Source organism: Pleurodeles waltl, chromosome 8 (genome assembly GCF_031143425.1).
Source record: "Pleurodeles waltl isolate 20211129_DDA chromosome 8, aPleWal1.hap1.20221129, whole genome shotgun sequence".
NCBI classification, from domain to species: domain Eukaryota; kingdom Metazoa; phylum Chordata; class Amphibia; order Caudata; family Salamandridae; genus Pleurodeles; species Pleurodeles waltl.
The window spans coordinates 579,912,798-579,926,084 of record NC_090447.1 but is presented as its reverse complement, the minus strand read 5'-3'; positions in this window follow the sequence as shown (position 1 = coordinate 579,926,084).

The following is a 13,287-nucleotide window of genomic DNA, read 5'->3' as shown; positions in this document are numbered from 1 at the left end:
CCAAAGCCACATGTGTCCCATCAATCGCACCTATGATGTTGGGGATATGTCCAAGGGCATAGAAATCACCCTTCACTGTAGGCAAATCCCCCACCTCAGGGAAAATGATGTAGCTCCTCATGTGTTTCAGCAGGGCAGACAACACTCTGGACAACACCTTGGAAAACATAGGTTGAGACATCCCTGATGATATGGCCACTGTTGTTTGAAATGACCCACATGCTAAGAAATGGAGTACTGACAGCACCTGCACTAGAGGGGGGATCCCTGTGGGTTGGCGGATGGGTGACATCAGGTCTGCCTCCAGCTGGGCACACAGTTCAGGAATAGTGGCTCGGTCAAGCCTGTATGTCAGTATGACATGTCTTTTCTCCATTGTCGACAGGTCCACCAGCGGTCTGTACACGGGAAGATTCCTCCATCTCCTCGCATTGCCCAGCGGACGGTGCCTAGGAAGGACAACAGCGAGCACAGAGTCAATCAACCCACAGGTACGTTCCCACAGCTTGCACACAACACGATTCACTATGCATTGAATGGTTTGTATGAGTGTTGAGGAAAGGCCTAGGTATGTGTGACGCAGTAGAAATTAAGCCATGTGGGCCCTTGAAATGGCGGCTGCCTGACCTGTGAAGTGTGACAATGGGATGTGAGGTCAATGCGCTGGCGTGGCACACCGTGGCGGTAGGCGGTCGAAGACCGCGGGGCAAAGCCGCATTGGTTAACATAGAAACCTATGGGTTTCACTAGCCAATGACGATGTGCGCCGGCAGTCGCGGTACGCACCGCAGCGGTACGCACCGCCGCGGGCGTGACCGCCATTTTCTATCTACTTAATCACTCGATACCTGATCTTCCACAGGAGAGGACCTACACTGCAAGTGCTGCTGTGACCTCGGTCTGGAAGAGACAATGGCTGCTACGACTGGGGAAAGGGCCCCTGCCTTCACTTCTGAAGAATTGGAGAAACTCGTGAATGGGGTCCTCCCCCAGTATGCACTACTCTACGGTCCTCCAGACCAACAGGTAAGTACACTGGGACCATGCTTTGTGAGCAATGCCTGGGTTAGTCGGGTGGATGAAAGATGGTGGGGAGGGGAGCGATTGAGGCATGCATCAGACGACAGATGAGAGCATTGGCCACATGGCAAGGGTGGGGATGGGGGGCCACTCACATCAAGCATGCAGAAGGTGATTATTTTTTTTCTCCCCCTGCACATGTCACATAGGTCAGCGCCCACCAGAAAATCGCTATTTGGCGTGCCATCGCCAAGGACGTCCGGACCCTGGGGGTCCACAACAGACGGGGCACCCACTGCCGGAAGAGGTGGGAGGACATCCGACGCGGGAGCAGGAAGACGGTGGAGGCTCTGCTGGGGATGGCCTCCCAACGTAGGAGGGGTACCAGTCGTCAATTGACCCCCCTGATGTCCCGGATCCTGGTGGTGGCCTACCCCGATTTGTATGGGCGCGTGAGGACATCATAGCAGACACAAGGGGGTGAGTACACTCTCATTCTGATGACTTTGCGCGCAGTGGAGGTGTCTGGGTGGGGGAGGTGGGCTGTGGGTATCTCTAGGCCAGGGCGATTTCTGTAGGCTAGGCCCCTCCGTAAGGCATGGCCCTGTTACCCCGCCCCCCACCTCTGTAGGGTGCCAAGTACAGCTATTCATGGCCCTGTGTCATCTATGTGTACAGTTGTCGTCCATAGGCTTGTAGGCCATGTCCCACTGATTGAGTAGTGGACCCCAAGTGCGCAGCGTACTGCAGGGGGCTTCTGTGTCTGTCCTCTCCGCCAACGGTAGCGGTAATCCATGCACTCAACATGTCTTTTTTCTCCCCCCCCCCCTTTTTTGTGGTCTTCCTGTTCATGTGTGCACTAGCATCATCAGGCGGAGGAGAAGTGGCATCGGAGCACGAGGGAGCTGCATCCCACATGGCCCTGGGGGGCCATGCAACGGACTCTGAGTACACCAGTGGGACCGAGGGCGAGGGGAGCTCCACAGCGGGGACTCGTGCTGATGTCAGTGGCAGCGACTCGTCCTCTGAAGGGAGCTCCCTTGTGGTGGCGGCAACATCCGTGCCCCCCGCAACAACAGGTACAGCCGCCACCCAGCGCACCAGCACCGCCCTCCCAGCAGCCCCTCAGCGTTTGCCCCGTGCCCGCTCACCCAGGAAGGGGGGCATCTCCTTCGCCCCAGGCACCTCAGGCCCTGCCCCTGTCACCCCTGTTGCCCTCAGTGAGGCGGTCATTGACCTCCTGAGGACCATCATTGTTGGGCAGTCTACCCTTTTGAATGCCATCCAGGGTGTAGAAAGGGAGGTGCACCGGAGTAATGCATACCTGGAGGGCATTCATTCGGGTCAGGCTGCCCATCAGCGATCGTTCAACGCTCTGGCCTCAGCACTGACGGCAGCAATTGTCCCTGTCTCTAGCCTCCCCCTTCAAACTTTCTCCACCCAGACCCAATCCCCTGTACCTCTGCCTATCCCAGACACACCTACAGACCAGCCTGCACAAACCTCAACAACCAAGGGAAGCTCATCCAGACATAAGCACCACACATCACACAAGCATTCACACAAGCAACATCCACATGCAGACACACCAACACCCACTGCCTCCACTGTGTCCCCCTCCTCCTCGTCTCCCTCCTCCCTCCCTGTGACGTCTCCACTCACACTTGCATGCACAACATCTTCAGCCACTACGTCCATCACCAGCACACCCACCAGAACACTCCGCACACGTGCAGTCACCACCCCCACTACCATTTACATGTCCCCTGTGTCCTCTCCCAGTGTGTCTGTCACCCCCTCTTCCAAACCACACAAACGCAGGCAGCCACCCACCCAACAGCCATCCACCTCACGACAGCCTCCTGCCCAGGCACCTGCACCCAAAGACACCAGACTTCACACTCCTACAACCACATCCTCTTCCTCCACTCCCATACCCACTACACCTAGCCGTCCCTCTCTTTCCAAATTGATTTTCCTTTCCAAACTTGACCTCTTTCCAACAACTCCCCCACCCCGTCCATCGAATAAGACTGCAATCAGCACCTCAGCCACCACCAAACCAGGACCTATCAAGACTGTTGTCCAAGGACTGTGGAGTCCCCCACCCTCAAGGGCAACTAGTTCTGCTAGGAGCCAAGGCACGGCCAGCCCACCCCCGGAAAAACACCCAAAGATTACCAGTGCCCGGCGCGAGAGGCCAAGGACACCAGGGACCAAAATCCCTACCCTGGCTCCGGCTGGAAGTGGGGTGCCACCTGGCACACCGCCAAAGGTGGGAAAGGGCCACAGACAACCAGGGAAGGGTGGGAAGGGCAGCACGCCCGACAAGTCCAGCAGCAGGCCAGCTGCCCAGGAGGGCCCCGCCAGCCACAGCCCAGCTGGGCAATGAAGGAGCGCCAGCCACAGCCCAGCTGGGCAATGAAGGAGCGCCAGCCACAGCCCAGCTGGGCAATGAAGGAGCGCGCGCCAGCCACAGCCCAGCTGGGCAATGAAGGAGCGCCAGCCACAGCCCAGCTGGGCAATGAAGGAGCGCCAGCCACAGCCCAGCTGGGCAATGAAGGAGCGCCAACTCAAGCACCGCTGAACATGGCAAGGACCGCCAAGGCAAGCACCGCTGAACAGGGCAAGGACCGCTGAACAGGGCAAGGACCGCCAAGGCAAGCACCGCTGAACAGGGCAAGCACCGCTGAACAGGGCAAGGCCCGCCAAGGCAAGCACCGCTAAACAGGGCAAGGACCGCCAAGGCAAGCACCGCTGAACATAGCAAGGACCGCCAAGGCAAGCACCGCTGAACAGGGCAAGCACCGGTGAACATGGCAAGGACTGCCAAGGCAAGCACCGGTGAACAGGGCAAGGACCGCCAAGGCAAGCACCGCTGAACAGGGTAAGCACTGCTGAACAGGGCAAGGACCGCTGAACAGGGCAAGGACCGCTGAACAGGGCAAGGACCGCCAAGGCAAACACCGCTGAACATGGCAAGGACCGCCAAGGCAAGCACCGCTGAACAGGGCAAGCACCGCTGAACAGGGCAAGCACCACTGAACATGGCAAGGACTGCCACGGCAAGCACCACTGAACAGGGCAAGGACCGCCAAGGCAAGCACCGCTGAACAGGGCAAGCACTGCTGAACAGGGCAAGGACCGCTGAACAGGGCAAGGACCGCCAAGGCAAGCACCGCTGAACAGGGCAAGGACCGCCAAGGCAAGCACCGCTGAACAGGGCAAGCACCGCTGAACTGGGCCCTTCATCTCAAGCACCGCTCCGCTGGGCACCGCCGTCCCAAGCACCGCTGAACTGGGCCCTTCATCTCAAGCACCGCTCCGCTGGGCACCGCCGTCTCATGCACCGCTGAACAGGGCCCTTCATCTCAAGCACCGCTGCACTGGGCCCTTCATCTCAAGCACCGCTCCGCTGGGCACCGCCGTCTCAAGCACCGCTGAACAGGGCCCTTCATCTCAAGCACCGCTCCGCTGGGCACCGCCGTATCAAGCACCGCTGAACTGGGCCCTTCATCTCAAGCACCGCTGCACTGGGCCCTTCATCTCAAGCACCGCTCCGCTGGGCACCGCCGTCTCAAGCACCGCTGAACTGGGCCCTTCATCTCAAGCACCGCTGCACTGGGCCCTTCATCTCAAGCACCGCTCTGCTGGGCACCGCCGTCTCAAGCACCGCTGAACTGAGCCCTTCATCTCAAGCACCGCTCCGCTGGGCACCGCCATCTCATGCACCGCTGAACTGGGCCCTTCATCTCAAGCACCGCTGAACAGGGCACTGCCGTCTCAAGCACCGCTGAACTGGGCCCTTCATCTCAAGCACCGCTGGCCCATTGGCGGAAGGGGCAGTGCCGCATCTGTGTCGGGCAGGGCTGCACGAAGCACTCTGGGCACCAGTCCCCCTCCAGAACCAGTGGACACTGTCATCCACTTGAGAGACTGTGGCTTTGCACTCCCCAGGATGGTACAGTGGGCAAGCCACTCACTGTATGGACTTGAGAGACTGTGGCTTTGCACTCCCGAGGATGGTACAGTGGGCAAGCCACCCACTGTATGGACTTGAGAGACTGTGGCTTTGCACTCCCCGGGATGGTACAGTGGGCAAACCACCCACTGTATGGACTTGAGAGACTGTGGCTTTGCACTCCCCGGGATGGTACAGTGGGCAAACCACCCACTGTATGGACTTGAGAGACTGTGGCTTTGCACTCCCCAGGATGGGACAGTGGCCATGGAGGCCCCTCGTGGATCTGGCGTCGTGTACTCATGTGGCAGAGGTGCCCCCCCCTCCCTTCCCCCTGAGGTGCCTGTAGTTTTTCTATCTGATGCCCCTGCAGTGTTCTCTCCGTTGGTGTCAGGTATCCTGTGTGGGCCTTGCCCATGTGATTTGGGCCCAGTGGTCCACGGACAATGACTGCTAAGATTATCGGACTTTTAATATTTATGTATATATTAGTTTTAAATGTGTGATATTTTTATATGCCGATAATACAATATATTCGACTGTTTATGATCATTTCATTTTGTCTTTGCATTCTTCCGGGGGGTTTGGGGGTTATAACAGTGATGTATTGCTATGCATTGATGTGTGTGTTGTAGTGGGTGAGGGTGGTGGTGGGTGTGTAGCGTATGTGTGCCCGTAATATTTTCTCCTCCCCCCTCCCCTGTGTCCTAGGTGCAGTACTCACCGTAGTCTTCTGCGCCGGCGTTCGTGCTCCTGGTAGAGGAGCAGGAATACAATAGCTGATAGGATGTGTAGTTCGGGTTCCATGCTGTCCAGATTCCTCGTGGGGTGTATGGAGGTGAGCGTTTTCCGTTTGAAATGTCTGTTTTCCGCCGTGTTTTTATCGGCGGGGCTACCACCCCGGAAAAGGTGGCGGATTGGTGTGTTGTGATAGGGTGGGCGGTACATTGACTCCCGCCTGTCTGTTGGCGGTGACCGCCGTGCTGTTTGTTTGTCCCGCCGTGGCGGTCGGAGTGTTAATGTGGCGGTCTCTGTTGGCGGTTTCCGCCAGGGTCAGAATTCCATTTTTTAAACCGCCAGCCTGTTGGCGGGTTAGCCGCCGCTTTAACACCGACCGCCAGGGTTGGAATGACCCCCATAATCTAACATGTAAACAATGATATATTGAGGTCTGAATGCCATATGGTGCATCAATCCAGGGACTGCCCTCTATTTATACCCCTTTCTTTTAGGGAGTATAGTCATTCATTCACTTTCTCCATCGTGGTGTTAGCAATATAGAAACACCAATAATCTAATGAAATAAAAGGAAACCAACAAGAAATGAAAATAATTATGACAATCCTTATGTGAACTCATCTGACCAAAACAAAAGTAAAACATAAAACATGAACAAAAGGAAAACCATCAATACCAAAGCCTTATTGCAAATGTCTGTGCTACTGTGGCCCTCATTCTGAGTGGCTTTGTTAATTGTGATATGTGTGGTAACTTTTGTTACAGCATGTATAGAAATCAGACGTTAGGCATCTAGTACCACAGTCCTGCAGTTTTCCCCTATGCATTTTAGCAGAACAAACCTGTCAAAGTTTATCAGGTAAAAATGTCCAATAATTATCTGGACATGAAGAATTAGGTGATTTAACACCTAAATCCATATGTTATTGACCTTTTTTGGGGGGCGGGGTAAACAGATTAATTGGTGATTATTTATAGGACTGCTAAATTATGACCCAGTGGGGTCCAATTTTACTGAGTCTGATAAAACATTCGGCCACTCCTAATGATGGCCTTAAGGGCACTTTGCATATTTCACCCTTTTTACTTTAATTATTGCTTATTTGTTCATTTTCTTGGTGAGAAGAGTATTAACATATGAACTGTACACTTTATAGTGTAGATCAGCAAATGCTTTGAGTATTTCTTATCAGTTATGAACTTAAAATATTTATATGTGGTGAAGATGAACTAAAATAACTTCTGGTGCTTGGCGGTATCAAACTTTGTTGTTTTCCTTCCTATTGGTATAAGCAGAGCTTTAAATAGTAATACAGAAGTGGTGATAAACACTATTCAGAGTACCTATTTTCTCTTGAGAGGTGCCGGTACTCTTCCATTAAATGCATTGAAACAGACCTGAAAAGTGCAGATTATCTGCGGTTCAAATTAAAGAAGTGCGGGTACTCTGTACAGGCAGTAACCAGGGCCGGATTGGGGAACCAAAAGCAGCCCTGGAAAAAATGGTCATACCAGCCTCGTCACCTTCGCCTTCTCACATAATCTCTCTTTCATCCATCCATTCTTTCTCCTTCTTACCTCTTTTCACCAAATTGCTTTCTCACTATGTACCCCCTCCTTCCCTGTTCTGAAGCACCCCCAGTGCCTCCTGTAATTAATCTCAATGAGTCGGGGAAAGTGAAAGAAGCACCAGGAGCGGCCCGGGGCTTTCCAAACTGCACACCAAGGGCTCCACTCCACCAGGGAAATACCTGGTGAAATAAAAGGCCTGCCCGGCCGTGCCAGTGCCTGCCCTTTTAAAGCACTGGGTTCATGATAGAAAAAACACCGCATTGAATATATATTGTGCCAAATGGCAAATTTTACACTGCACCATGTTCTTGCCTGGAAAATATAGAAAAAATATTAATCTTATTCCACAGAAAAATGGATATTTACGAGCTAAGTAAATTTTCATTTGACCTGATTACTCTTGATTTCATTATATCCATGGCAACTGCCAGGATTTGAACGAATACATAGAAAGTGCCCTCAATTTGCTCTAAGGGAAGCAGTGTCAGTCCTTCCAGGCTTCTCTTGCGCTTTCATCGCAGTAAGCTACGTTTGACTGAGATAAATCATGCTGTTTTGTTTATTTATTTGAACAAGTAAAAACTGTTATTATGAAAACATGCTTTCCTGCCAGGATGAGTGTAAGTAAGAGTAAGAGATTCAGAAACGTTGTGCATTTATTTTTATTTAGAGTGAAGGAAAACAAAATTCGAGGGTAATTATAAAATGATGAGTATGATTCTGAAAAAGTAGTCTCGTTTATCTGTGTGTGATAATTTAAATAATATCAATGAAAACGGAACAACCAGGTTCCTGTTCAAAGAACAGACAGAAATAAAACACTTAAGACTCCTTATTCGGCATAAACGTGCGTTTAAAGTCTAACTACTGATTTTGAGGTGTGAGGAGGAACTCAACTGTAGGGCACATTCCCTGTGGAGATTTCAGTAGATAAAACCTGGTTAATTTTGTTGTGGGGAGAAAGGTCACGAAACGGTGAAAATCTTATGGGAACTGGTTCAAAAATAACACATGCCCGCTGTAATTCCTCATTCCCAACGGCAAAATCTCCATGGAGCTTCAATGGCACATATGTATAGGGTTATTCCAGGTGCTCGATTATCAATGCAGTATTCCTTCCTATCTAATAATAACGTGCTTGCTGCATGTAATGAATACCTTTCAAAGCTATAAAGGTTTCCTTTCAATATAAATCATCACCATAAACACAATCCTACAGTGTGTGGCTGGAATTTCCCCACTGCAAGGCTGCGATTGACCATGAACAACATATCACAAAAAGACACCAGACCAGTGACTTCGCACCTGAGTCTAATACCAATCATCATGATATGCTGGCTGTAAGGAAATGCCTCCTTGGCATGGTTACCCCCTAACTTTTTACCTTTGCTGATGCTAAGTTATGATTTGAAAGTGTGCTGGGACCCTGCTAACCAGGCCCCAGCACCAGTGTTCTTTCACTAAACTGTACCTTTGTCTCCACAATTGGCACAACCCTGGCACTCAGGTAAGTCCCTTGTAACTGGTACGCCTGGTACCGAGGGCCCTGATGCCAGGGAAGGTCTCTAAGGGCTGCAGCATGTCTTATGCCACCCTGGGGACCCCTCATGCAGCACAAGCACACTGCCTCTCAGCTTGTGTGTGATGGTGGGGAGAAAATTACTAAGTCGACATGGCACTCCCCTCAGAGTGCCCTGCCAAACTCACACTGCCAGTAGCATAGGTAAGTCACCCCTCTAGCAGGCCTTACAGTCCTAAGGCAGGGTGCACTATACCACAGGTGAGGGCATATGTGCATGAGCACTATGCCCCTACAGTGTCTAAGCAAAACCTTAGACATTGAAAGTGCAGGGTAGCCATAAGAGTATATGGTCTGGGAGTTTGTCAAACACGAACTCCACAGTTCCATAATGGCTACACTGAAAACTGGGACGTTTGGTATCAAATGTATCAGCACAATAAATGCACACTGATGCCAGTGTGCAATTTATTGTAACATACACCCAGAGGGCATCTTAGAGATGCCCCCTCAATACCTACCCGACTTCTAGTGTAGGCTGACCAGTTTCTGCCAGCCTGCCACACACCAGACACACCAGACATGTTGCTGGCCACATGGGGAGAGTGCCTTTGTCACTCTGTGGCCAGGAACAAAGCCTGTACTGGGTGGAGGTGTTTCTCACCTCCCCCTGCAGGAACTGTAACACCTGGCGGTGAGCCTCAAAGGCTCACCCCTTTTGTTACAGTGCCCCAGGGCATCCCAGCTAGTGGAGATGCCTGCCCCTCTGGCCACTGCCCCCACTTTTGGCGGCAAGGCTGGAGGAGATAATGAGAAAAACAAGGAGGAGTCACCCACCAGTAAGGACAGCCCCTAAGGTGTCCTGAGCTGAGGTGACCCCTGCCTTGAGAAATCCTCCATCTTGAGTTTGGAGGATTCCCCCAATTGGATTAGGGATGTGCCCCCTCCCCACAGGGATGAAGCACAAATAGGGTGTAGCCATCCTCAAGGACAGTAGCCATTGGCTATTGCCCTCCCAGACCTAAACACACCCCTAAATTCAGTATTTAGGTGCTCCCCAGATCCCAGGAAATCAGATTCCTGCAACCCGAAGAAACAAGAAGGACTGCTGACCTACAAGCCTGCAGAGAAGGAGGAAGATGACAACTGATTTGGCCCCAGCCCTACTGGCCTGTCTCCAACTTTGAAAACCTGCTCCAGCGACGCATCCGACAGAGACCAGCAACCTCTGAAGGCTCAGAGGACTGCCCTGGACTAAAGTACCAAGAAACTCCTGTGAACAGCGGTCCTGTTCAAAACCAGCTTCTTCTTTGCAACAAAGAAGCAATTTTCCAAGACTACATGTTTCCCGCCGGAAGCGTGAGACTTCACACTCTGCACCCGATGCCCCCGGCTCGAGATCCAGAGAACAAACACCACAGGGAGGACTCCCAGGTGACTGCAAGCCCGTGAGTAACCAGAGACAACCCCCCTGAGGCCCCACAGGGACGCCTGCAGAGAGAATCCAGAGGCTCCCCCTGACCGCGACTGCCTGTGACAAGGGACCCGACGCCTGGAACAAACACTGCACCCACAGCCCCCAGGACCTGAAGGAACTGAACTTTGAAGCTGGAGTGACCCCCAGGCGACCGTCTGCCTAGCCCAGGTGGTGGCTGCCCCAAGGAGCCCCCCCTGTGCCTGCCTGCACCGCTAGAGTGACCCCCGGGTCCCTCCATTGTTTCCTAGCTGAAACCCGACGCCTGCTTTGCACACTGCACCCCAGCCGCCCGGTGCCGCTGAGGGTGTATTCTGTGTGCCTACTTGTGTCCCCCCCAGTGCTCTACAAAACCCCCCTGGTCTGCACCCCGAGGACGCAGGTACTTACCTGCTGGCAGACTGGAACCGGAGCACCCCTATTCTCCATAGGCGCCTATGTGTTTTGGGCACCTCTTTGACCTCTGCACCTGACCGGCCCTGAGCTGCTGGTGTGGTAACTTTGGGGTTGCCTTGAACCCTTAACGGTGGGCTGCCTATACCCCACAACTTCCAACACTGGCTATCCACCATAAATAGCATACCAAGGGGTAAATACCAGTCTGGAGTCTTCATTCCTGAGTCAGACATCAATTGCAAAATATCAAGCAAGAGACTGAATTAATCCACTAAGAATATCAATGTTATACCAGTCACAACAACCTAATTGACTACTGTTGCCATACCTGGGCATTGGCTCTTATTGCCAAAAGCCCAAACAGGAGCGTAACACAAGGCCCAGAGGCCTTCGCAGTGCAGTGCAGAGGCCCCCACAGATTTCTTTATCCTGTGAGGATCCCCTCAGTCAAGTTTGCTGTTTTAAGATGAAATGACTTGGAAAACCAATTAACAGCAGCTGCCAAAACAGATCTTTGCCTTGCAGGAGCTACTTCAACTCATTCATTGAACAAAACAACATTTGAGGGTCCCCTCAAGGTTTATAACAGAAGAGAGGCTAAATTTGTGTTTCACCACTGCTGCCAAAGAAGGCAAAGCTGTTCATCCTGTCATCATACACACGTCACAATAAAATACAAGATCTCACACATCACAAATCTAAAATAAAATCTATAAATAAAATTCAAATAGTAAATAATTAAATTAAAATAATAATAATAATAAACAAATGAAAAATAAAAGAAACATTAAAATAAAAACAATTATGTATATATATATATATATATATATATATATATATATATATATATATATATATATATATATAAAATAATAAAGAAAAATAATATAACTTTACTCTCTTGTAAGCTTTACTTTGTCTCCCCATCACCCTATGTCTATATCAATCTATCCTCCATCCCCAGTCTGACTCATCCCAAACCCATTCTACTGCTTTCATCTCCAAAATAATCCTGCCTAAGCTCTTCCCTCCACTACTGTAGGAAGGTATCCTCTTTCTAGCCTTGTTACCCACACTTTTGGCCTGTTTGTGAGTATATGTCAGGGTGTTTTTACTGTCTCACTGGGATCCTCCGAGCCAGGGCCCAGTGCTCATAGTGGAAACCCTATGTTGTCAGTATGTTTGAAATGTGTCACTGGGATCCTGCTAGTCAGGACCCCAGTGCTCATAGGTTTATGGCCTATATGTGTTCCCTGTGTGGTGCCTAACTGTATCACTGAGACTCTGCTAACCAGAACCTCAGTGTTTATGCTCTCTCTGCTTTTAAATTTGTCACTGCAGGCTAGTGACTAATTAATTTTAACTATTCTGATTGGCACACTGGAACACCCTTATAATTCCTAGTATATGGTACCTAGGTACCCATGGTATTGGGGTTCCAGGAGATCCCTATGGGCTGCAACATTTATTTTGCCACTCATAGGGAGCTCAGACAATTCTTACACAGGAATGCCACTGCAGCCTGAGTGAAATAACGTCCACGTTATTTCAGAGCCATTTTACACTGCACTTTAGTAACTTCTAAGTCACCTATATGTCTAACCCTCACTTAGTGAAGGTTAGGTGCAAAGTGACTAAGTGTGAGGGCACTCTTGCACTAGCAGAGGTGCCCCCACATAGTTCAGGGCAATTTACCCGGACTTTGTGAGTGAGGGGACACCATTACACGCGTGCACTACATATAGGTCAATAACTATATGTAGTGTCACAATGGTAACTCCGAACATGGCCATGTAACATGTCTAGGATCATGGAATTGTCACCCAATACCATTCTGGTGTTGGGGGGACAATTCCATGCATCCCGGGTCTCCAGCATAGAGCCCGGGTACTGCCAAACTAACTTTCCAGGGTCTCCTCTGCAACTACTGCTGCTGCCAACCCCTCAGACAGGTTTCTGCCCCCCTGGGGCCTGGGCAGCCTGGTCCCAGGAAGGCAGAACAAAGGATTTCCTCTGAGAGAGGGTGTTACACCCTCTCCCTTTGGAAATAGGTGTGAAGGGCCTGGGAGGAGTAGCCTCTCCTGGCATCTGGAAATGCTTTGAAGGGCACAGATGGTGTCCACCTTGCATAAGCCAGTCTACATCGGTTCAGGGATCCCCCCAGCCCTGCTCTGGCGCGAAACTGGACAAAGGAAAAGGAAATGACCACTCCCCTGACCAGCACCTCCCAGGGGAGGTGCCCAGAGCTCCTCCAGTGTGTCCCACCATCTTGGATACAGAGGTGTGAGGGCACAATGGACAGCTCTGAGTGGCCAGTGCCAGCTGGTGACGTCAGAGACCCCTCCTGATAGGTGCTTACCTTTCTCTGTAGCCAACCCTCCTCTGTGGGTTATTTAGGGTCTCTCCTGTGGGTATCTCATCAGATAACGAATGCAAGAGCTCACCAGAGTTCCTCTGCACTTCCCTCTTCAACTCCTGCCAAGGATCGACCTCTGACTGCTCCAGGACGCCTGCATAACCGCAACAAAGTAGCAAGAAGACTACCAGCAACATTGTAGCGTCTCATCCTGCCGGCTTTCTTGACTGTTTCCTGGTGGTGCATGCTCT